Below are 26,858 nucleotides of genomic sequence, written 5' to 3'. Positions count from 1 at the left end.
AGAAACTAGGCACATTAGGCAATATTTTTTTTTTAAACCTAGAAAGAAATGTCTGATTAAAATGCAGAAGGTGTTTAAATTTACTTTAGTCTGTAGGGACTTACTTATGTGTTGCTCTGTTGAAGATTTTAGGGGAGAAAGCATCCTGTTTTGCAACATGGTTTCCTTATTTTCATTTCTTAGAATTCAAAATATTCTCATATTTTGAATTATAAGATTTTGTCTCCATATTTGCAAAAAAAAAAAAAAAAGGGAGCATGGGTTAAATGAAAGGTGAGCATTGGGTGGTGGTTGTGACACTTCTGTGCTGTACATGAGAAAGATCAATTGATGGTAAGAAGAGAGGACTCAGTCAGGTAAGAGGTGCTAATCTGACTGAAGGGACACTTACCCCTGGAAAAGAAAATTCAGGCTTTTGTTATGAGATCCTGGAATTCTCATGTCCTGTAAACTTACTTGAGGCATGGCCTTGCAGAGGGGGAACTGTCACTCTCATTTTAGGGCAGTGGTTTGATCTTCATTCTAAGGAGCGTTTTAGACTGAAAGGGGGGAAAGTTTATTCTTTGACAAATGACAGAGTCCAGTATAAAATCATTTAATTCAATCTATTTTATTCCACCATCTATAATTGCATTCCACATCTCAGTTCCAAGGTTATTATAGCAGCATGAGTACCATCACCACAGAAGGATTAGATGATGGATTTCTTATTTCCAGATCAATATGAATCTTGTATTGTTGAACAGGGTGCTCTTCCAGCATCTTTTCTGTCCTTCCCCACCACTTCTTTAACTTTTTCCTTATTTACTTTTCACCATAGATGCTAATGTTGAACTACTTATTTTCCTTAGAGACATTTTTGGGGGTTTCAATTGCATTATTCTAAAGAAAGAAATATGCCTTAAGTTGACTGCAACTTTCTCGGTGGAAAGAATATTATAATATGAATTTAATATCTCTACATCTTTATATCTACACAGCTGTACAGCTATCACTTATGTCTCTTGTATCCTCTTTGATCTGAAATAATAGTTTGTGTTTGTGATACTACCTCTGTTTAGACTACTTATTTCTTTCAATGTCTTGGTATAATTTCTGCCATTTACATAGTTCCTTAGACTCTGTAGACTCTCCTTTTTTTTACATTATAAGGCACTCTTTTTTTTTATGCCTTTGTAACATCATGTACAAGGAAGGCTATATACCTAGGAGATGTGACAATTAATGTTTTACAAATATCCACAGTTTTCTGGTTTCACACCAAAAATATACAGTACATTCAAGCTCGAGTGGAATAGAGCTCTGGTAAACCTCATCTATTTGAAGATGTCTCTGCTTATTGCAGGGGGTTGGATCAGATGACCTTTAAAGGTCACTTGCAACCCAAACTATTCTATGATTCTATAAATCTGATTCCATAACATTTGAGCCATTATTCAGATCTTTCAAGGAAAAGATATTAATAGGGATGATACTGTAACCACCCTTTTTTTTAAAGACCAGCAGTCAAAATACAGTCTATTGCCATTATTACAGCTGTTTATATTTGATCTTCTTCACTGATTTATATTTGTATAATATGGAATGACAAAAACTCCACCTTGCAAGAATTGCCAAAGAAGTAGTATCCAGCAAGCCAAATAAGGTGTAGTGAGAGCACATGAAAAGCATTCATCTTAGCTGAACTTGTAATCCCTCCTCCAAGTTTACATCTGATCTAACCTTGTGATTTAAAACAGCAACAATTTATCTGAAACACATACAGCAAAATCCTTACCTTTAAAAAGAGACCTGAGTCTTTTCCCTTCCCCAAATGTAAGCCTGGATGCATTCATGAGTGAGGTAGGAAAATTTGAGAGAACAATGAAGGCCAGTGAAACAATAAAAATCTCCCCTTCCTCTCTTCCAGTTCTTGGGATGAGCCTTTCTGATGAAGAGACCAGCAGTGTTTGCAATGCCCTGTGGGGTCCTTATCTAAACCCTCCCCTCACATGTCCCTGGTTTAAGTCAGAGAATGGGCACATCCATCCATGTCCCAGCATATCACAAAAGGACACAGCAAAAGTCACATAGAGAAGGTGAAATCTTGAAGGCCTCACAGTCCTGTGATGTCCATCAAAATGTGCATCTGCAGACAGCCATGAATGGAGTTGTTGGGAGTGTTTGGCTGATGATGGACACCTGTCCCAGGACAAAAATCAGGCATCCTGGCAGGTTTAATTACCAAAAGGCCCTGTACTGATAGAGTATCTCTCAGAGTGAGGAAAACCAAAGGGGAGAGCTGAGACAAATTAGCAGGGCAGAGTAGTAAAGAATGCTGTCACATGTAGGAGCCATTGAAATAATGTTTTTATGGTGGTGATTAGCTCAATGGCCTTGTAGCTCTTGTGCAGAATGAGCGCAGCAAAGCAGCGAAGGGGCGTTCCTCTGGCTCTCCTCTCCCCTTGCCTTCAGGAGCCAGCCACTGTCTGGTGCAGCCCTTGGAGCGTTGATTTGATTCATGGCATCCAGCATGTCACCCAGGATTTATGCTGTGTCAAGGGAACTGTAATCCTCTGTTTAAAGCGCTTGTGAAGAAAGGCTTCATGTAAGTCAGGCACTCTGTTGCATTAGGGAATGTTTATTGCTATTCTGATGGAGTACTTTCAGGTATCATAACTTCTGTCAGACCTGAGCTCTGAGCAGGGAGGCATAAATATCCAGGAGAAGGCTGTTCCTGCTGAACAGGCTGTTCCTGCTGAATCCTCTTCAGCAGGATTTGGCAGCACGTGTGCATAGCATTGGTGGGCATCCTCTCCCTCAGGACTTCTGGGGTGATGTGAGGATACAGAGAGATTTGCCAACATGAGTGTTCATCTCAGCACACCATTTGGAAAGATGCAGGAAGGAAAAGGAGGAAAATGGAGAAGACTTGCCCAACTGTAGAAATTTTAGGAGGATGGAGATGCCAGTCTAACCTTGTGTTGTCATTCCTGGCAGTTGCTTCAGCAGACCCAGATTCGGACCATTCACCTAGAAAAACCCAATTTACAGTCAATACTGAGGAAGCCATACTTCAGAGATTAAGAAAGGCCTTTTTTCTCACCTCTGCATGTATTAAAGTCATGTGAGACTGAGCAAAGAGCAGAAAGAAAATATAACCTGTCTCTCAACACTGAATAATTCACATGATTTATTTAGCATCTTCTTTGCCAAGTCAGAAAACAGTACATTATTACTCTTTTTTTTAAATCTGAAATAGTGGTGCTTGCCCTGCTATCTCAGAGCAGCCATACAGTGTGCACCAAATATAACAAGACCTGTTTTTCCAGATGTGTTCAGCTTAACATGAAACAGAGACTGGCTCTTTGTTTTCCTAATGCGCTGGTGTATGCTTTGCTTTCCAAGGGGAATGGACTTTGAGCCAGGCAAGTTACTCACCCATAGATGGAGCAGGGCTAATGTTCAGATGAAAACGAAAATAATTATGATTTGAGTAGATCAAATTTCTCAGGGTATGAAATAATATACTGGGCAAAAGCTATAATTCACATAGCACAGTCACCCACTAATGACATTTCTAGGTTGTTTCTGACTGATTTCAAGACACTGTGCCATAAAATCTTAATGCATTTTATGAGAATAAGCATGTGTTTTATATGTAATGATCAGCAAGCTCCAGGGCACGAATGGAGCAGTGAGAGGCTTTCTTACAGCATGTTGGTTGTATGATTTAATATGCCTTAGATTTATTTTTCTCAGCTGACATTTCTAAATGATAAGTATTTTTTTCTGCCTGGTAGTGTGGCTGGAAACAAAACCATGCTGAAAATAATATAATTCTGTATTGTACAAATGCAGTTAATACTCTCTTAGAAGAAAAAAACATTCTCAGAATTGTTTTGTGTGTGGCAATATGCAACTGCTCAATACACCAGGAGATCTTGCACAAAGGGAGTCCTGTGATGAAGGTTTTGATTGTTCCTGGATAAAAAACAGCCCTATAAATTTCATAATGACTCATAATAGAGCAATGCATAGCAAGTAAGCTGTTGGGGTCTTTGAAGAAGCTCATGGCTTGAATTTTTGCGTGCATTTGAAATATTTTCCTCCATTTTAATGGAGTTAAAGAGCAGTGAGTTAGGCATAATGGGTCTTCTATTATCAGTTAAAGGTACTCCTGAATTAACAGGGTTGTAATGAGTAGTTGAGCAGGCTTCTGGACAGCTGGTTCCACCAGGACCGTGCAGATTTGGTGCTAGAGGGAACAACATGGCCCATGTGGAAAGGTTTCAGGCTTCAGAAAGGTGGGTGGTGTGGACATCCAAAATGCAGTACTCCTGCATCCTGATGTGGGGTTTATTTAACAGCATGATTAACCCTGTGAATACTCCTATGGGACAACTGTGTTTTGCTTAACTTTCTGAGAAAAAAAAGTCCCCATAATTTCTTTTGGGTTTCTTGACTCTGCATTAATCTACTAAATAGACACTTTTGTTTGTTCTCATCTCTTGTTCCCGTGTACCCACTGGAAGGTCCCTCACAAACTCTCCTCTCCATCATGCCTTGTCTTTGCTAGCTCACACCAGTTATCTCACATCTCACAGAATCACAGAATCATGGAATAAGATGAGCTGGAAGGGCTCTATAAGGATCATCAAGTTCAATTCATGGCCTTGCACAGCACCATTCCAAAGAGTCCACTCCACGTGCCAGAGAGTATTGGCCAAATACTTCTGTCAGGGTTGCTATTCAGCTCACAAACCCTACATTTCCTAGTTTACAAACATTCCTATTTACAAGCATCTTTTTGGCTCTTGTCCCTATCACTCCTCCTCAAACTGTACCTGTTGTCTGTGAATTTTCATATTTGGTTAAGGCTATTCTGAAGAACAGCTTTCTTCCTAAAATTTCCCAGCAAGCCTACCTAGCTTGTGAGCTGGCCTGACTGACCAGTCCCAGCAGCCTGTAACTCTCAGGAAATGGAAAAAATAAGATGAAGCTCATTGTCCCTCAGTATCACAACCCCAGCTGTGATAACTAAAGATGACTTAAGCCTGTGCCCAGTCCAAGCAAATCTGATTTAAGACTGGATTGCTCTGGCGAAATTCAGGTGTGTTTCTCCCTCTCCCCTGTCTCAAAACACTAGCTCTTGCTCTAGCTAAATTATTTTACTCAGTGTTTTTAAATGCTGAAAAGGTAAAACATGGGTGCTTCCCTGTGTAAGGTGGTCATACTGGATCCAGTCCGTGTAATAATAATAATAATAATAATAATAATTATTATTATTATTATTATTACTCTCTGAACTTAATATTAAGTTGGAATATCAGCTCTCTACCAAAATAAGCATATCCAGGACTTTAATAAAGCTGGATTTCCGTAATCCATGTGCTGGTCATTGTGGAATATAATGGTCTAATTAAGCTGTGCTTTGCACCTTTCTACTCTTTTGTGTCAATCTCTCACCAAGCTCTGGATTAATTTGACTGTTTACATGCTATAAATCCCACAGGGGGTTTTCCTTTTGTGGAACTTTGATGTTAATGCAAACGAGCCAGTGAGTCCTGAAAAGTCAAGGCTGTTTAATTTTTTTGAGATACCACAACCTGGTGGTTTTGGTGGTTAAACCAGTTATTTTATTTGAAAAACTTAGGAATACTTGCAGCTGTGACAGGGTAGCTCAGAGACTACTGCTTTAATGAGAGGCATGCAGATGTCTGTTATTCAAAGCGTGAGATAATCATCAGTGTCTGAACAAATTCAAACTGATATTAGCTTTTACTCATTTTATTATGCAATTTCCTCTTACTCCATCTGTCATTCATATTATAAAAAGGAGATGTGTTTATAAAATAGAGGATTTACATACTTCCTGGAAATAAAACCTCAATAACCAGACCCTGCCATCTGGTTTCCACAACCATTGATAAGAACCATTGTGATCTCTTTCTTAATGCAGGCATGATCCAAAGCACACTAAAATGTCCTTGGAGTCCAGCTTATTCCCACTGAACCCTTAAAGCCACTGCAGTGTAAATATTGGCCTCACAGTATTTCCCCTTATAGCTCTAATAACTGCATGTTGGTCCATCTGTCATGTATCCAAAAATGTGCCTGAAGATTAGGCTTTAGAGTTGTATGAGTAGTGTAATTAAGTTGCATAGCAGGAACCCCTCACAGCATTTTTCACGTCTAGAAAAGGAAATTATGGTACGATGCAATATTTAATGTCCCGAAGAAGTTCAAAGGGAAGAAAACCAAGATCCATTAATGAAACACTGTAGTGTTTCCCACATCATTGTTTCCAGTGTATTACTTCTTCCCACATCATTGTTGCCAGTGTATTACTTCGTGCGGGCTGCATATGATGGAGAGAGAGCCTAGAAATGAAAGAACAACCATTAAACCCATTCTTCCCCCTGTAATGCTTTAAATCTTCTGATACCATCTCAATGGCTGCAAATACCCAGCCCATTTCTGTGCTGAAGGACCCTGAAACATATCCAGACACAGGCAGAGGACAGCCCTGGGTCCTGATCCTGCTGGCAGGGTGGACAGGGAATGTTTTCACCCATCTCTGGACTGGAACATCATCCATGGGGCAGCATGAGGCTGCTGCAGGGGGTTAAAGTTCACCAACAGCCTGAGTGATAACAAAGACTCAATTCTCTGCTGGAAGTTCAAGACAGAAAAGGGGGAGGGCAGGGAAGAAAAAGAGAGTGGGTTGTTAGGAGCAGTTCATTCATTAATAAACTTCTGGGGGAGGACAAGCGGGGCCTGGCTGTGCTTTGGTGTTCTGCTTTGAGACCAAGCAAGCGTCTTCCTCTTCCATTACAAAGATCTAAGGCTTATTGTTTAATGCAGTAATAAATATTGCATTAAAATAATTGGCAAAGTAATGCCAATAAATAATGCATTTCTCCCAGGAGTTTGGCTGAAAATGTAACGCAGCCCCTGCACACATCGCAGCATTTGCTGTAATTGGTCACACAGCCATTGTTCCTCATCAGCACTGTTTTCTCTGGTCTGCCTTTAATGCAGTGATTTGACCTAATTTTTCTCTGAGTGTCAAATGGCTACCCTTGGTCTCACAAGGCAGAGAGCAGGGCTGCCCACCAAGCATATCCCATCCTGGCACAGCCCACAGACTGCTGCCTTTTAGGAAAGGCGCTGCTGCGCTCCACATCTATAAGTGGATTCTGATAATCTCCTTGACTATAAAGTTGATACCAAGCAGCAGCATTAACTCTTTTTTTTCTGGTAAGGTGAGGAAGGAGACCCACAAATAAACTTTTTGAATCTTTCTCTCCAGACATAATAATTTCATTTGCTCCCCAATGAATGCAATATTCTCCCCAGGAGCTGAAATAAATTTTACTTTATAATGATGTCATACTTTTGCTACTCTTTGTCTCTAGCTTCTTCCATCTGTATTAAATTAGTCACACTGGCTGACCTGTACTGGGTCACCTAAGATCTTTCTGCACAGAAACTGAGGCAAAATAGATTTATTAAAATAAAAAAGAAAGGTCAAGGCAAGCAACTTTGTGGTGATTTTCTTTTACTGAGGGGAAAGGAGAGTTTTCATGACTCTGCTAAGGGAATGTCTTAAGCATTTAATTTCTTGCTGATGAGCAGCAGCACCTGTGGCTGATACCACCTCCCCATTCAGGGACTGAGTCAGCCTGCCTCTGGACACCTCCACCTTGGAATGGCATAGCAATCTAGTTTCCCATGTCGCTGTAACAGCTGGGAAAGACGAGCGAAAACTGAGTGAGTACAAGGGGACATAGAAATCCCTCTTGTCTTCCAAGAACCTACAGGTTCTGCATGTAGTCAGCTCCTCTCCAATGTCCCTAGACAAGGAGATATCTATGAAATGTAGAAATAACATTGGCTGTTAAATATAAGAGCTTTATTTGCCCCATGAAAACTGAGCTGCAGTAACCCCATAGAAGGCACTTTATCTGTCACAAGTACAAAACATTTTGACTTGCCCTGACCTTCTTTTGTCTCTCTCCCACTGTTCCTGCAGGCAGCTTGCTCCTACCTTCTGATTTAAAGTGGTCTTTTAGTAATATACCATGCCACCTTTCTCTCCTCCCATCAAAAAGCATCAATATTCTGGGTCTACCTGTAAAATCATCATCTGTCAGAGGAAAGAGGTGTGCCTGCAGGATCTGTAACCTAAGCAGGGATTAACCTAGGCAGATAAAGGGCTCTCCCTGATTTCAAATGCTGGAGGAAAAAAATCATGCATAGCATTCACCAAAGCAAAATGGCTTCTTAAAACTAGCAAGTTTCCAACTGAGGCAATTCCAGCCCAGAGAACCCTTCAGAAAAGAATACAAACACATATTTCTCTGTCCCCACTTTTCATGGGGCCTGCTGGAAGGAGAATTCCATTGATGTTTATTTGCAGCATTCAGCTTCTGCATTTGAGAGGCATTTTGACTGACAGAGAAAAGCAAAAAGAGACAGATGTACTCACTGGGGAAGGCTTATATATAATTGAACATGTAAACATTTGCAAACCACTGTTATTTTTTACAATTGTATGAATAACATTTCCCTTGACTTGTGCTCATAGGCCTGTCAGGAGTTATGTAAAGCTGGGTACAAAGCAGCTGCCCCTGATTCACTGCACCACAGGCTCTGGGCATGCAGTGTGTCACTGCTGGTGTTTTGTGCACCCCTGCTTCGAGGTACTGCATCAGAGCAAGGGGGGTGCATCACTACAAGGGGGATGTCAAAGGCACCTTTTGCCACAGCTCTGTGTAGCAAAAAGGAGCTGTACCTACTGCAAGGACTTTCTGTTGTAAACTGTCTGCCCAACTCCTTTTTATGATGTGCAGGGTAAATAAAGGAAGTTGTTTATGTTCTTACACCCTTCTGCCTATGGAAAATACCCCTAACCAGCTGAATTAGTGTCAGCTGAGTGGCAGCTAATGATAGAGAGTCCTCAGAAGGCGTCTCTTGGGACGGTTTGTAAGGAATTAGGAAACATTTCCCTCGCCCAGATTTGCAGAGGACTTTTTAGTGCCTGATGTAGTAGATCCATTTGATTATTTTCAGCAGCATATTTTCAGTACTACTGCTTGCTGGAAGGAGTTTCCACAAAAATGAGATTTGGAGGAATTGTCACGCCCCTCCCCCCTGGTCAGAGTAAATGAGTTCTGAGTTTTGATAATGCTCTTTGTGAGTACAGTGGCCATGCTCAAAAGGAATATTGCAGGGAGAACACCCTTCTTACCCTGGGAGTTAAGCTCTCTTCAGTGGCATACATCGCTCACCATGGCAATGGGAATTGAATTTTCCACTCTCTGAGCTCTCCTGGATACTTAAACCAGCCTCATGTAATACTATTGTGGCCAGTGTCATTGCATCACTGAAAACTAAATGAATGAATAAATTAGAGCCCTGGCGTTTGGGATTGCTGAATTGCATCCAAGCTTTTTATTGCAGCCATGAGCTCCTTGTGCGCTGACAGACGGGATGGTGCTTATTAGGCAGTTAGGCAGATCATTGTAACCAACAAACGTGAGAAGTACGGGAGCAGGGCAATACATCAGGGAACTGAGACAGGATTATCTCTTAAGAAACCCCTTTCCAGCACCAATTGCCTTTTGACTGCAGGGCCCCTTCTTATAACACAACAGTTTATACTTCCTTATTGATGCAAGTAATCTAAGTTTATGGCTCCTGTCACAATCTTTTCCTCCTTGGCCTTTTAACTGCCTTGAATATAGAAGCTATTCCCATCTTCTCGAAAGTTTGTGCTCCTTCAGCTTTCAGTTTTCATCCTGCTCCTATTTTGTGCGTTTCTGAATATCCCTCAATGTCTCCTTTGCAGCACTTAGTTCCCTCTTTTGTCTCATTTCTGTGCAGTTGTCTCCAAGGCTTTTTCTCAGCCCCACTTACTGTGTTTCTCCACAGCCACTCTCAGCTGTGGGCAGCACTGCAGGTCCCCTCAGCTCTGCCCACCTCTCCAGGACTTGGTCAGGTGCCAGAGCTCTGTTTAGACACCCTTTGTTCCCTTGATGTGTCCACATTAGGCTCCCAACCTGTTTATGTGGTTGCATGCAGGGTTCTAAAAAGGTCTGATAATTTGCTTAAGATAATTAACTGGCACTTGAGAGGGAGTGGCCCTTTGCCCTTGGCATGGCACTTACATTATCCATCAGTATGCCAACTTGGAGAGTTAATACCAGCAGAGTAATAACCCTCTAAAAAGTTGTGATTCTTTTCTGGCTGGTGTGGTTCCCTGAGCTGGTTGATGTTAGCTTGAAATTGCATGGGGAAAAGGGGAGAAAGGGAGTAAGATGCAGCTGAGAATGTGTAAGTGTGTCTAACTATTCTTTTCAGAAATGGCACGACATAAGATCCTCTGTGATACGAAATTTATCCCAAAGCCATATTTTGTGGCCATTAACCAGTATAGGAGCAGGCTGCTGTGGGGAGGAGGAGGAGCAGTCCTGTTGAGTGCCCCTTGTGTCACCAGCTGTGCCTGTTAGTGGTGCACTGCACGTGGTGAGCTGGAGCGCCTGGAGTTCAACCCAGGGAGAGCGAATCCTGACTGCTCAGCTCCCCACGTGGGCACAGCAAGTGGCACTGAGCTCTTCCCGAAGGCAGTGGTGAGCTGTCGTGCTCCAGAGGAGGCTGCTGTGCCTGGGGATGCCATTGGTGTTTGCTGTGCTGCCTGTTCTCACAGCGTGGTGTTTGTGTGGTGGGGAACGAGAGGCAAGCTGAGGCTTCTTCTCCTCAGTGGAAATGAAAGGTCAATGTGATGGAGCACAAGATGTCATGTAGTATTGGGGAGAAGAAACCTTGCTTTAGTGTGTATATATATACAAAAAAATTATTCTATGAGAGCTCTTAAGTGCAGATGTATTTTCCTGGTGAGACAGAGATACAAGCCTCCATTTAACTGTGCCCCTGAAATCACACCAGAGCAAGCCATTTGGCTGTGGAACAGTTGCCCCAGGAAAGCCATAAACCTTTATTGCTTGGAGACCTTTGAAATTGGACTGGACACACCGTGGTGCTCAGCACAGATTAAAGCAATGTGCTTCAGGGAGCAAAGCACAGCAGACTACCTCAGGGAATGAACCGCCCCTTGGGAGCAGGGAACTGGATGCAAATTGTACATTTCCATCTCCAGTTTCTGCAAATCTGCTGCATGTTAGACTCAGACCTGAAACACAGTCATCTGCTGCAGAGTACAGTGGCACAATCTTTGGTTTTTGTTATTGTAAGTTGGATTAAGTATCATTTCCAAACTCTCATTTCTGACTCTCTGTTGTTCCTTGTCTTCAGGAAGCAAAAAATGCTTATTTTCTACAAAGCAGCCACGTAAGTGCTTGTGGCAATATCCTGTTGGGACAGGTGAGGTAGATGTGATGATGGGAGTGTTGTGAGGAGAAGGGTGCAGACAGGGAGGAGGAAGCCTTTCAAACCATGCCTCAGTGACAGCCAGGTGGGAAGATGGCCTTATTCTGGTTCCTGTTGTTGATCATGTTGAAGTTACCCTGACACTGCCAACAGGTTTTTCAGGTGGGAATATCCAGACTGTGGACACCCCAACCTCATCATGAAGAGGTTTTATGCAAAGGCTGTTTCCACAATCATCTTAACCAAAAGTAGCAGGTATTTACACTTTAAAGTTTAGTTGCTGTTCCTGCCTGCAAACTGTAAAAAGTTTCTCATGTATTATTTATGCTTATTTCATTTTTTAAAAGGAAACAAAACATAAATAATGAGTTAAAATATTGAATCTTCAACTGACACTTTTGCAGGGTTTCTCAGGAGCATGTTCTTCCCAAATGAGGTGTGTAGGTGCTGAGATTATCATAAGTGGAGGGGTGCACAAAATGGAAAAGATACTGTGGATTTTGCTCATTCCTGGAAACACAGGATTTGTCAGCAAGTTGGATTATACCTGCTTATCACATCCTCTGGCCGTTCCCTATGGCTCCTGTGAGAGAAACACTTAGCGGTATCTCAGCCTCTTCAGATCACAGCTGGATCTGCTGGGTTAAATGGCTAATTGAAGGTGAGTGCTTCAGTGTGCATTAGTCAAACCCTGTAGTTAAAATGGCAGATAATTTCCTTGTAGCTGCACGCAAAGGCAAATGTCCCTGTTTCTCTTGCTCGTTGCCATCCTCACAGCCAGCTATGAAGGGCTGCTGATTTAATTGCATAATCTAGCAGGGCTCAGTGGCAGGGCTCTAACTTAACTGTAACTAAGGAATTCATACTACACAGACTTTTATTCTAAGTCATTCCCCATTTGTGCTGAGCCACATGGGGATATTGAAGATGCTGCAGACCTAGAAGTCTGCTGGAATCTCAGACTGCCTAATTTGCTGTGGCCATTAAGACATTAGCTAAGGAGATGTGTCATATAGTGAATATTGCTTAGTGTTGGTGCCAGGAGCTGAACTTTCAGGTTCTGCAGCCCATATCACAGTCTGTCAAAGTAGCTTCTCTGTGAGCAAGGACTGTGGTGAGCTATACCCATGAAAAAGTTGGGTTTGTTTATTTGCTTGCTGTTGCGATTTTTAAATCTTTTTAACACCTTCTCTCAAGGTCTCAAAGCAACACACAGAGGCAAGAAATCCCTGCCTTTTGGAACTCTTATCCTGTCTTCCTTATGTAGGAAAGAGAAGGCTTCAAGAGGCAATATGAGTAACAGTGGTTGCACAGAAGTCCCTGGTAGGGACAGAAGTTGGCTGTAACCTCTGGGACCCCCCAGGTTTCTGTAGTGATCTTGGTAATGTTTCTCAGTCATTATAGTTGCAGCTTTTTTCTTTAAAAAGTAGTACCATGTCAATTAAAGGCAAAAATAAAGTAGTCCACCAGGGCCTTATCTATGTATATTCAATCCCATGTCTCTGCTGAGTTGCTCACACTGCTCTTTAAATCCTAACAGCAGAGAGATGGTCAGAGCTGTTTTGCTCTCCTCCAGAGCCTTGACCTGAGCACTAGCAGTGTCTGGAAGTTGCACCAGAAAGGCAGCACAGGCAGGGTGTCATGTGCTCCTTGAGCCTTGACCCTTTCTGCTTGGTTACAGCGAAAAGCCTACAGCCAAATATTCATTCATTTGTATTCAACCTGGCTGTTCTGCCTTCAGACCCCCTTTCTTGTCTGCAGCTGACAGGATGTCACGAGGAAGTGACACGGCAGTGACACTCCATATGTCATGTTCCACTTCTATTTGAACTTGATTTTTATCTAGTAATGAATCAAGCCACAGGAGTCCAGTCTGGGAAAAAAAGTGTCCCAAGGAAGCAAGCTGAAGCTAGAAAGTTTTTCAGTCCATTTGGAAATAGGAATGCATTACAATGTGCTTTTTCCCTCCACAGCAGACCCCGGTATTCTCTCAAGGTAGACTGGGTACAAAAGGGGTTTTGCATTATTTATTAGTGTGGCTCTGTCAGACGTAATGAGGGCTATAAAGTATGTAAGAGTTTATAATTGGCTATCTGCACGAAGTAATCCTAAGGGGGCTGTGTAAGTATCAAATAAATTATGCTTCATTATAGTAGTTATGCCAAGGATATTAGAAAATTGTTTTTGGTTGGAGGAAGAAAAATAAGGAGAAGCAGAAAAAGAAAACTCTTCGTTACTTCCCAGACCCACTGCTGTTAAAGGTTTTACAGTCTGAGGGAAGATTTCAGTATTTCCCTTTAAAATTCCTGATGTGTTCAAGATGCTAAATAAGCAGTTGCCAAGATACTAGTACAAATAATGCATAAATGGAGTTTATCTAAATTGTTTTATTAATAAACTTCACTGAAATCTCCCATGCAGTTAAGCAGGAATCCCAATTCCCCATTATCCGCCATTGGCACATCAGCTTTCAGAAATGAAACTTTTATCTCTTCCTCTCAGGGGGACAAGAATGCTTGCCCCACCCCCTCCTCCTTCCTGGAATCTAATTATTGTTCTGATAATTCAAAACAAGGATTCTGTGTCAGTAAAAGAGACAGGAGGAAAAAAAAAAAAGATGAACCACTGGTCCTGGAAGATCTGATCGTATCTTTTAAAATGAATATTTACGTTTTAGAAAAGCCAGGAGCAAAGGGATCTCCATGTTTCTGACTTAGTTATAGGGCTCTTCTAATGCTTTTGGATACAATTTTTGTTACAATAGAGGTACCCCTGGAGTACACAAGTTAGACAAGGAAAAGTCTTGTCAGATCCAGGAGGGAGGGAATATCCCTTCCCTTAAAGCAGTTGCTGGGTATTATTCTAGTTTTAAATAGAAAGTCAAAGCATGACAGGGTTTCTCTCATGATAAAATATACTTGGTTTTCAATGATTTCCAGCAGTGAAAATTACTCATGCTTTTGTATATTAAGTGTAATACTTTCACAAGTCTAAAAATATATCCTATAGCCCTTATGAGACCGTGGTTGCTCCAGTCCCTGTCCAAGCCATAAAGGAAGCTCATGTTTTGAAATGCTTTAGCAGACCAGTGTTCTGTATGGACAGCATTGTGTGAAAACTGTGGAAAGCAGGAGGCAGCTGCTGGGACCTGGAGACCCAGAGGGATTGCAGCCTCTCTAAGTAGCTGAGCTCAGCCTGCACACCAAAAGCTGCTCTCCAGCTTCAGTCAGGGGCTGTTTGCTGAATACATAACTCTGTCAAGCAGCTTTGGCCTGGGATCACTTTGGGTTTTATTTGCATCACAGAAATCATAGGATGTTCATTTGATATCTGAGATATAAATTGTGGGGACTCAAGCAGGAACCAGTGGCACAAGTGACTAGTGAGGAGCTGGATGGGTTGTAGGAGTCAGCTGGTTCTGAAAAAAGAATGCAAACAAAAGCCAGGGTATGAGGAGAGTTGAAAATAGGGGGCTTTTCCTCCTTGAAGACTTTATAAATAGCCTAAGTACCATTGTTCGTGGCTCCTGCAGCCATCTAACATTCACCACATAGCCTGTTCATTTTCTGCTTCAATTTTTTTCCTAAATTTTCTCTCAGTCCTTGTAGGAGGTCCAGCCAATGCTGATATTACTCCTTAGCATTCCCTACTCCTAGGTCCAAATAAAAATTCATGTCTTGTTTCTAGGAATGGCATGCTCCATTCACTAAGTATTAATCCATTAAGCCAATGATCTTGTAAATTGGAGCAGAACTGTTGAGTGCTGGCGATGATATCAAAAGCATTGATTGGTTTTTACCAAGGACAGCCTTTATAGTGAAGAGTTTCTAGAAGAGTCTTCCACTGCTCATAAAGCATTATTTCTAAAAAGTTTTTAGGAAGAAGGGACAAAGATGAGCTCCAAGAGTCACACAGTTCATATTAGGGTTTTGCTAGTTGGTATTATCACCCCCTTCAAGGTCTTAATTTCGTTTAACTCTCCTTTTGGGTTCTCTCCATTGAAAGCAACAGTTTGATTCATTTTATTCATTTTTCAACTGCTGTCATAGTACTCTGGCATGCCTTTTTGTTTTTTGAAGGGAAAATTCCAACAGACTGTGAAGCCAGCAGCCACAGAAATCCTCTGGGAAGGGGAAAGAGGCCGTATGGAATAGCCAGTTCTAGCAGGAAAGAAAAGGAATAAACTGGGCCTGCCTAACTTGTTATAGAGAAAGATGGTGCAAAGAGGGAAGAAAATGAAATGGTTTCTCAGAGTCCCAATAGGGGTTTAGCAGAGTCCATGGTTTAAGGGGTGAACTGGAATTGCCACAGGAAGATACTGGTTAGACAATGTGAAAAGCTTCTGTAGCAGACACAGAGCCACAAGAACAGAATCTCTTAAAAGATGGTGGGATCTCCGTTGTGAGGGGCCTCTTAAGAACAGATTCCACAAACACATCTTTTGGAAGGTACAAGTAGAGCTTATCCTGACTTTGAGGGTGAAAGATGATTTAAATAACTTCTTCATATCCCTTCCAGCCCTAGTTTATTAACTAAACTTTACTGAACTCATTTCGAAATTATTTCAAAGGTGGGCTCATGAGAAGGGAGAAGCACACACTTCTACTCAGTTCTTCCCTCTCACACACTGGTTTTCATTAACAGAAAGAGTCAGGTTTGTTTGAGATGTTGGTAAAGTTGTCCATATGGATTCTCTCTGAAGAGGATAAGTGACAGTGCCAATTTTTTCTGAGCTGCAGATGTGCAATATATTTGTAACAAACTGCAGCTCCTATCCAAAATCATATTTATCACATTTTGTGACAAACTGAAAATGGGATCTATTTGAGGAAAATTGACTCGATAGAGTACTTTTTCCCTCTGCAAATTGGGTCAGTTATTGAGTTTGAATGCCTTTGGATAGAAAACACAGAAAAGCTGTGTTTTTTATTTGTTTTTAAAAATAAAAATATAATTTTTTTCTTGGATATGTCTCATGATGCAAGCTTTTCAGCATGTGAAAATCATGCACAACAAAACAGACAGTCTAACAGTATGAAACAGTATTTTGAGTGTCACACAGTTCCAACTGGAGCTGTGTTGAATCTTACTGTTCCTCTTACTGAAAACACAGTAGCTGAGAATGGGGTAATAGTTGGTTTTAGTTTAATTGAGGAAGCCATATGAACAATTGATTTCACATGGAGTCTAGTATTGCTTAGATTTAACTCCATTTCTTTTGATTTCCCACTGTAATTCAGCGCAAAGGCAAATAGCACTGAATGCACCTTTGTTCATGCATAGATTAATTCATGTGCTTAGCTGCTTGCTCTGCAAGTAGCCTTGTGAATGCAAAGGGTATTTAAAAAGCTGCTAAAAAATGCTGCAGCTACAGCAGCAAAGAGTAAATGACACTGACCTCTTCTCCACCAGCTCCCTTGTATTTTACAGCACTTTGCTGAGCATTATCCATCAGCAGTGGATACACTGTACAGATAGAGATGCAGTTGATGGCTGCAGGCCTGTGTATCAACTACGCTGCTGGTGTGACCATTTTTGCAGAATAGAAGACTTAAACCTGTGAAGCACCAGTGAGAAAAGCATAAAATGAAAAGTGATTCTCAGCTGTGCTTGATGATTGCCACTGACTTTTACAGCATTATTTATCTTACTCTATTTCCTATCTAGATAAGTGATTTCATTTGATTTGAGGTGTCTTAGACACTATCTAGTAGAAATGCGGAGCCATTCAGTTTTTATTGCAGGTATAGATTTCCTAGTAGCATGTATGAACTTCCTTGGAAAGTACTCTGTGGTGTGCCAGAGGGTCTGCAGAGTGTGTACTGAAAATATGACTTCAAAGTCTTAAGTATAGTTGAAGTTTTACTGAGATGTGCAGTGGTTGATCTTCTATTAATCCATGGACAGCTCAAGTGAAATAAAACCAACTAAAAAAACACTTTTAAATGGCAAAAGCCTGGTATGGAGAATTCCCCCACTGGATACAGGCTTTGCATCCATTCCAGTTCCCCTGTGACTTTAGGGATATGCCACCAAAGTGAAGGAATTGGCTGGACATTTTTTGTTGCTTTATTCATCATCTACAAACAATTGCTTTTTAATAAATTAGTGAACTAACAGACATGGAAAAGCAATTATTTGGTTTAATCCATGACTGAATATTTCTGAAAGCAGCGGAATCGCTGGAGTAATGCTCAAGAGTCAGGGTGTTGCAGACTTAGTCCTTAGTCTAAATGGATTCTGTTGAAAAGATATGGGGATGCCTGTCCATTTATCCATTTTTCTGCTTAGGCATCTTCACTGATGCAGGATATATTTCCTTCATTCCCCCCTTACAGTCTGTCATGAGATCAGTTAATGTACTGGGAAATCCTTCGAGCATGGAGCTTCAGAAAAGTTCTGTCTAGTTGTTTGGCTAGTCTCTGTTTGCTATTGAAATTCCTATTAATGAAAAGGAATATGCCTTATCTACTATGACTACATGGAGAGTTATGCACTTTGGGAAGTTAGTTATTAAACTACCTTTTATTATTTACAGTAGGCACCCTTGTGTTTCTAATGGAATGATTTCTATTTAAATACATTATGCCATATGCCATATGCTGATCTAGACTCTTTGAACTGTCAAGCATTTGATTCTGAGTCACAAAACGACAGGGTGAGCACACAGATGGGTTGTCACATAAAGAAGTCTGATGGCATGTGATAACACTCAGGGTTTGGTTTTTTTTGTTTTTTTCTTTTTTTTTTTTTTTTGCCATAAAGCTTATAATGTACAAGCATTGATCATGGCTTGCCAAACAAAAATGAGCTGACAGTTAAACTCCAGAGTGTTTTCTGGAGCTCTTCAAGCGTTTCAGTTCCACTCTGCAGACTCACTCTGCCTTTAACTGGACCATGTCACATCCTTTTCAGAACAATTGGTGTCAATCATTTTATTGTGTGACAGACTCTGGGAGAAATGACACAGAGACTTGCCAAAGCTAGTTCTGACTGGTAGCAACTGAGGCAGACCAAGGCCATTTTGAAGCAGCAACTTTTTTCAATACAAATTGTTTTCTTTTAAAGTCAAGCATACAGATTTACACTCCGGAGGAACGCAGTTTTTCCTTCGATCTTTTCCTTCTCCCTTAAAATTCAAGTAATTTCCCATAAAGGAAGAGAATTGATGACAGGAATTGAAATATTTGCATCTTCAGGACAGAATAAGGGCAGAAGGATAGAAGATAAGGGATAAAGAAAAGTGTAAGTAACTTTGGGCCAGGTTCATAACACTTTATAAAGGTGTTTACAGTACAGCTATTTCCCCTTGAGGTAGTTTCTAAGCTCACATTAAGATCAATAGATATCCTGGGTGGAACTCATTAGGCTAAATCTCGATGCCTTGCACTGTTAGAGATACCCTAGGGTCTGCAAAATCTTTGTGTGTGCTGGCAGGTATGACAGAGGACTTAGGGGAACCTTGCACTGCTCTGGAGAGGCAGCTAAAGGAGCAAGATACTGAACAGCAATTAAACTGGCAGAAGGTGATGTATTTGGGTGGCTGAATCCCACTCTGGGTTTGTACTGCCAGTGGAGCACAAATCAAGTCACTGACTTACAGGTGCCTAGTGCCATTTGAGATGACTTTGACTATTCCACCTCCAGCTGCTAATCCAGATGCATTGGCTTTCCCTGCTGCCTTTTTGTCATGTCTGCCAGTCCCATGTGAATGTCTTTGCTGTCTTAAGAGTTGTGTGAGCTTAGATGTGTCCTAGTCACATAAACACAATCCTATGTTTATGCGTTCTTTAGTATGAGAAAAAATGTCTTCTGGACTCCCCCGTTTGGACTGACAAAGATCTCAACTCAATTGCCACTGCAGAGGCATCTGCACAGGTTTGATATGCCCTGTGCCACCTGAAGCACCTAGAAAGGAAGCGTCTCTGGGTGGGGAAATTACCCTCTCTGAGCCTGAAGCACCTCTATAGCAAGGAGCACACAACCTTTGATCAAACAAAAAACAAAGTGAAGTGATGTTTCATCTGTCAGAAAACTCCCATCTGCACCCTCCATTGCCCCGTGCTCTGTTACAGTGAAAGTGAGGGCTGTGACTCTCCCATGACACAGCACTTTGCTGGCTGGATGCTGACACACATTTGTAATACCATTTTTAGGCTTCCTCTGCCACTGCCCCCCCTTTCCAAGAGCTCTAGTAGGCAGGTGGCATTTCCTCACTGTGCCTGTTTGCTGAGGTTGGGAGCCAAGCAGGTGCCAGGCAGTGCATGCTCATGGTGTGGAGTAACCCAAAGGAACACAAAAAGTCTCAGGAAAGGTGTGGGGCTTGACAGTCAGGAAAAGGGGGGCTAAGTAAAGTCAAATGGTGTAAATTAAAACCTGGAGCTCAGAACCAGAAGAGAAAGGGTGATGGGGTTTTGCCCTTGGTGGAAAACCCTATTTCCATCACTTTCAAGATTAAGCAGTGTTATTAGAGGCAAGATCTGCAAGCTGAAGTTAGTAGCATTTTATTCCTTCTGGTTCGTGTTGTCCTTATGTTTAATTTTCCTTTGTGTGTAAGAGTCCCTCTAACATCCTGCTACAGGAAGGCTGTGGCAGAAACACCTTGACCTGAGTGAAACCCTGAACTAACTTGCTGTCTCCCATGTCATGACCCTTGAAGGAGAAATTGGAGGAAATTTGGTGAAGCATAGAATTATTTCTCTGTTTGTGCCCCCACTGCCTGAACACCGGGATGAGGGAGTCCCTTATCAATTCATTCACATTTGTGAATTCACAGGATTGTACCCTCTCTCAAATGGCACATTAAGCTCAGGCTCAATAAAGAACTAGTCAAATGTCCTATGTTTAGTGACTACTAACTAAAGATAGAACTTTTGCCCAAAGTGTTGATCTTGTGTTTAATCCTAATAAAAGCCCATTTCAGCTCCACGTCTAGGTTTCCTGAGGGACAGATACTAACAGCAATGGAAGGGATTGGTGTGATAACATTTCTCTAACAGAAGAGCAACGGAGAGACCAAAGAACAAAGTGGTGGTGCTGAGAGAAGGTAGAAGTGTCACCCTAAAGAAGGGGTGTTCAGTGTGAAGTGCTGGGAGCTGCCAGTATAAAGACGCTGAGGGAATTGAGGCTGTACTCCCCATGGGCATGGGAGCCAGGCTGCCTGCAGCTGGCACAGCATTGCTCTCTTTCTTCTGTTGGCTTCTGCTGTTCTGCCCAGGCTCTGGAGTTTGTCTCAATCTGTTCTGACCCTCTTCTATCACTCCATTGCTGCTTGGTATCAGCTCCCAGAGGGTTCTTTGAAAAGGGACTTCAGAAGCTGTATGTACTGGAGTATTTCACATCCCAGTTTTGAACCAATTCTTCTTTAAGCACATTGTTGGATAAAGTATGTCTGAAAGCAACAGACAACTTCAGGCACCAGCTCCATTTTACCGTCACACTCTGGAGTCCCTTTTATAGGAGATAAATGCTTTAAAATCATTACAGCAAGGTGAGTTTTTAAATCACAAGAAACAGAGAGTCAAAGTCCGTGCTGCATCTAAAAATTGGTTTTGTTTTGCTTGTCAAGATTACTGTACCTTCAAGTGACAGATGGGAATGTGAAAACTTTCTATCATCCTTGAGCATTCAGGCTGGCTAATAGAGAAAAAAAATGTGAAAGGAAGAATCATCATTAAAATGGTCTTGAAAGTGATGACTTTCAAATTATTGTCTGTCAGCTTCTCCATATGGCCTGAATATCTGTCAGATGAACAGTATACATTAAAAAGTCCTTACAAAACAAACAAAACAAAAAGGCAAGTTTTCTTTTTGGTGAGATCTGAAAATAAAAGGGGAAAAAGTAGATAAGAGGGGAGAGAAATGAGGAAGATAATTTGAAGTAGATATTTCTCACTAAAAAGTGATTGTACAAAAAGAAACCTTCAGTTTTGATTTTATTTTTCTTTGCAGTACATGTATCAAGTCTGGCCCATTCCTTTTATTTTTCTAAGTGAAAATACAAATTGGAATTTTACAATGACAGGGCCCACTGAAGGGCTCTTTCCTTCTTCAGAGGCTTCCCAGGGTCCCTGTTACAGCAGTGCAGGCCCCTCTAACTGCTGGGCAAGGAGGCATTTATGGTGCCCAGCAGTCTCTTTCACTGCATTCATAGGGTTTAACTGTCTGGAGCTGAGGATATACAAAAATGAGTGCATGTAAAAAGCTCTTAACAAGCCCATAATCAAGGAAAGCCACCAAGGGTTCAGTTACCATTTTAAAGTGCATTTTGTTGCAGCAAGCCTCTGAGGCTGAGTCCAAAGCTAAGTGCCTCATTCAATGCCATCACCACCTCTCTTTATTCATCAAACTGATGGCTTTCATCATCAGACTTAGCTGAATCATGTGCTTAGATTCACTCACCCTAGGCAAGGGAGAAGGAAGGAGACTATGGAAGGTTTGGCTCTATTTAACAGATTTTGGGGGATGAAATCATCAAATGGACTGACAAAATAACCAAGAATGAGCCATTTAGCAATCAGGGAACACTGTGCCCTCAACAAGTGAGAGGAAGAGCTGTAAAACAGGACTTTCAGCTCTGAATGGTCAGGATGGTTGCAATTAATTTATGATGTGATGTCTGCATGGATTGTTTAAGGCACATCAGGTCCCTGAGTGGAGGCTCCCATTGAAGCCACAGCAGCAATCTGAGGACAGCCCACCACAGGGATTTGCAAGTTTCCAATGTTGTGCACTGGCTTTTGCTGATAGGTCTTGGTGTTTATGAGTGCAGTCATTTTGCCCACAGCAAAATCTGGTTACTGTCTCTTGGTTTGTTAATCCTTCTGTATTTATTGTTCAAGACTTGCTCATATCCAGGATATTCTTGGAGATATTAACAGTGCTTAATATTTTACCTCTTGGAGTAAGCTGTTTGCTGCATGCCACAAATCATTTCTTTATCACTACAAAGATGAGACCTAGATCTGTGCCAAGCCACTAATGTAATTACTGTCCCTTCCCTGCTGCATCCACCATATGCAGAACCTATTCTATGTAATTATTTTCAATCACAAACACCACTCCAGACAGACAAGATCATCTTTCAAGTGCTAAGTGTTACTAAAATATGATCATGCATTATACTCACAGCAAGAGAGACAGGGAAGGCAGTCTGGAAGGGACAAGGATTACTCTGGATGGTTTAATGTTAAGGCATCCACTGTCTGACCCTCTGGTTTGCAGTATTATAATCTGTAGATCTGGGCAGCTCCTCACTTAGGCTGGTTTTAGATCACTTTTTGAGGAGATCCATCATTCTGCATGGACGACACAAAGAGCCTAGGGGCTGTCTGGGACCCTCTTAAGTACTGGAGCCAAGGTCTTAATTCCAGCTTTGGATTGCCAAGGCTGGTTGTGCTCAGTCAGCCCTGCATGTCTGTCCCCATGCCTTGCTAGCAAATTGAGCCAGATGCAGCATTCACAATAGCAGTGTTTCACAGAGCAGGGCAAGGAGCCTGTTTCATTCCTAAATATGGAACCTCTCCAGAAAAGCTGGTCTGTGACAGTGCCAACACCTCCACTGGTACATTGCACATCATCTAAAACAGCTGCCAAGTGCCACCAGCACCTCCACTTGCTGACCCATCCCACTGGCTGGGTCCCTCCCAGCTCGAGGCTGCAGCCCCTTTTGTGAAGGTGCCATTTAGGGATCTGCACATTTCCTTCCCCTTTCAATTTCTTTTCACAACTGTAGTGGATAATGGAAGATGACAGAGGATGGTAATTACAGCAAATTGTTTGTTTTGGTTTCCTTCCTTTTTAAAAAAATGTTATAGGCATCCTAAGCATTTTAAGCAGCTGTAAAGATGGGTGTAGTATCCTGGGTAGCATAGCTGGGTAAATGCAATAACTGTAAAGCAGGCCAGAATGTGACTTTTGAGCTAAACTAGTAACTGCTCTTTACTGAAGCTGCAAAATTAGCTTAATGATTTCCACTGGGTTTGCAGCCCTTGGATTCAACTCGGATCTTCCACTGAATGTTGCAGCTGTTCAGCAGGATCTACATCCTCTGTGATTAAATAAATTGGCTGTGAGCATGTATGAATTATTAGTGGTAATGGTACGCCTTTTTGCTTTTGCAGGATCTGATCCACACAGTTGCTTACAAACAGGGATGGGTTGATTAGAAGGGAAGGAAGGGACTGAGGGGCTTTTGTCCAAGTCCTATTCACACCATAGGCACACTCCACATTTTTGGTGCATACAATAAGGGACCCCAAATGCCAGTTCTCAGCTTCAGTGCTCATGCAGACCAAGGCAGCATCAGCCCTGTTGAAGTCATGTAGAATCCTGCTGAAAGCAATGGGACATGACACACACATGCTCATAGATAAAAATATACCTCAGGGCATAAAGCAAAGCTTGTGAAACCTTTTCTTGCTGACTAGCAAGCTCTAAATCTTTGTGGAAATCTTATGCTGATGACAAATCCCTGAGCCTGGCCTGAACCTTGCCTGCAAGAGGTACTGGAGGACACAAGTGTTTTGTCAAGACACAAATCCACAGCAGGTGCATCTGCACCACAAAGGGGAACTGTCTGAAGGTCAGTCAAAACCGGCTGAAAACCAGTGATATCAAAGGACATGTCAGAGCTACAGCTTCAAGTCTTGTGGCCAGTGGGTACCTGTGACAAAACAAATATATATATATATATATAAGCCTTTTTGCCAGATGGGAGCTCCTGACACTCTGCTGGTCTCTGAAAGGTGTTGTGTTCACTCAATGAAGTGTGTGAGCTTGCCCATGGCTTTATACCTTGTCCTTTGCATATAAGCATGCTTACAAAGCAGCACTCGTGCTTTGGGGTCATGTGGCAGCACCAGCAATAGGCAGCAGGTTCCCATTTGATCTCGTCATCCCAGTCAGCACAGGCTGTGAGAGGAAAAGAAGCTGCACTGCTCGGTGACTGGTACTTCACAAGTGAAACTCAGTGCTGATAAGCCCCTACCCAGCTGGAGAGCCAGCTGTCACTGGGATAAGGAAGCTTTCTGACATAGTTTTCCCTTATTTGGTTTATCTCTTAATAGGAGGCACAGCTAATGGTGAGGCTCAGTGGTGGGTCCTGTGGGCTGGTTGTTAGACAGTGTTGGAAGGGCTTTAAGGGCCAGCATCCATGTGTGAGATCCTTTGGAGCAATTCAACATTACAGTATATTGCATTGCTAAGGAATTTTTGACTGAATCCCAGAATTTATTTGCAGTGAAACTGGGCTTTGAACTTACAGACATGGGTGTACAGAAATGGGAAAAGAGGGGGCTGAATAGGGAAGGAGGTAAATCACCAAGGTTTGTGATCACTGATCCACTGTAGCATCAGAGGCAGAAAGAGCAAACAGGTACTCATGTTTGGAAAAGGATGAGCTGTGTTTGGAGAGTGGCAGTGGAAAGTGCCGTGAGCAATACTCGTGGGAAACAACCCAAACAACAACCTGTTGCTGCAACAAAACCTAAAGAGAGCTGAAAACAAACAGTCTGTGAATGCAGTGGGCACTAGACACTCTTGCCACCTGAGGAGAGTAATTGGCAAGGGCTGAGTAAGAGCCTGTTCTGGGTTTGGAGGAGCAGCATTGTTATGCTAATAGTCCTTTCACTTGCCTGTAGTGCTGCTGTTGTGCTCTCCTGGAAGAACTGGGCAGAAGGCTTTCCCAGGACCTGTTTGTGGGGAAGGGCTGGCCGCAGTTTAATCTGGTCCAAGGCTGGTGGGTGCAAGCCCTACTACCCCCTACATACAGATGTATATATAAACACCCTGCCCTCGCAGCAGAGCCCTCTGAGCGTTTGTGAGGTCTCCCAGACAGACTGTTCAAGTGCACAGGTTGGGTGCAAACAGCCCAGCCAGGGCACTTCACTTTGGGCAGAGCAGCTCCTGAGCTGTGGCTGCCTGGGCTGGCACTGGGCACCACGAGCAGGGTGGGAAGGGGTCAGAACCACGGCAGCACTGGCTGGGGCTGCCACAGTCCACTGGTCTGTGAAGCTGACTCTGGCATCCAGGTGCTCTTCCTCCCTTCCCCGACCATTCTCATAATCAGTGGTGATGTTCCTCCTTGCCCTATGGGGTCCTGCCCCTTCCTAGCACACTACCCATGCTGTCTGTGCTTCACAACACCTCTTGCTTTAACAGTTCAAGAGAGAATCAGCAGGGGCTTTTTTGAGAGTCTTAGGTTGTCTTTAACAAAAGTAGACTCAGTTTTGGCCTAAATTCTCTTGTATGAGAAACATCCTTTCTGAGAATTTAATTAGAAGTGACTCTCATTTACATGGATTCTATGAGCTGCCCTTAGCTCTACAGCCCTAGGGGAAAAAAAATGAAATGATTCTGTGAAAGATATTAGTGAGGACGTTAGAAGCAACCATACCCAGATCAGGCAGAGTTCTGAAAATACCTAGCATTCAAATGTCCTTAATTGCTTTTCTCCTGTCACAGCTGTTGGGTGAATGAATGCTCCATCTGAGAGAGGGCTGCCTCAGGGATTTCTTTTTCATTATTTGATGTAGATATGGAGACAGGAGCAGGCAATGACTGCTCAACAAGGGAAGGAAGAAATAGGCTTGAGCAGCAAGAAGAAAATTTGAACTTAGTGGAGGAAGATCCAGGAAGCTAATACTGGGCTTAAACAGGGGCTGGTGTGCTTGGAGGAGCAGCAGGGAAGCTGCTGAGCTACTTCGCTAACAGCCAAGATGCTAAGAGCATTAAACATCTTTTGAAGAAAGATGAGATACCACTTCTGGACTTCATGGCCTTGTTGAGATGTGTTTTTGAGCAAATCAAGAGCATAATAAAATTATTTCCATATCTTAAGGAACATCAGCAATATGAGAAGCTTAGGAATCTTGAGAATGGAAACAGGAGAAATGGCAAGTTCCAGGCTCTGAGCCCTCATCCCTCTCAGGACTCCTGTTAGACTGGTGTGATGTCCATAGTGACTCTTGTCACAACACCTGGGGCTTTCCTGTCCTGAGAGCACGGCAGCAGAAGTGCTTTGCCAGGGAGCGCTGCTCCTTATCATCAGCAGAGGAGGAGCAAGATTATGTGAGGTTGAGAGGTATGCCCAAAGGCAGCAAGTGACAGCTGTAGGGCTTGAAACCTTGTGCTCTGCCTCGCAGGTAAAAGGTACCCCTGCAAACCTTGGGAGGGCTTGCTTGGCTTTACAGCCTGTGAAGTGTCAGGTGCTCCTAGCCCATTATCTACACACTGATTTGTTTCCAATCTCATCAGTAAGATCTGAGGCAAAGGAGGCAGCATTTAAATGTTGTAACATACATTGAAATGTCCTCTCTAGTCTGTCTGTGTAAAATGCTTTGCCAGCTACATCGGCCTTTTGGCAGCTGCTGCAGTGACAGCTGAGAATGCAATATGATAAAAATGCCACTTCTGCAAAACAGTCATGGTGCATGGGAGCATTGCTGATTCCCTGCGATGTCTTGTGAAGGAACAGGATTTGCCAA

At 42.4% G+C, this 26,858-nt stretch overlaps 1 protein-coding gene across 1 annotated transcript in view; it reads left to right on the top strand.

The window, feature by feature from the left end:
- Positions 1 to 26,858, top strand: part of LHFPL6 (LHFPL tetraspan subfamily member 6) — a 137,254-nt gene that overhangs the window by 96,214 nt on the left and 14,182 nt on the right. The gene's annotated exons all lie outside the window — the stretch shown is intronic.

Source organism: Agelaius tricolor, unplaced genomic scaffold, assembly GCF_023055355.1.
Source record: "Agelaius tricolor isolate 1412-34295 unplaced genomic scaffold, bAgeTri1.0.p SCAF_26, whole genome shotgun sequence".
NCBI classification, from domain to species: domain Eukaryota; kingdom Metazoa; phylum Chordata; class Aves; order Passeriformes; family Icteridae; genus Agelaius; species Agelaius tricolor.
The sequence above is the reverse complement of the archived record's forward strand: the minus strand, read 5'-3'. Positions and strand labels throughout refer to the sequence as shown.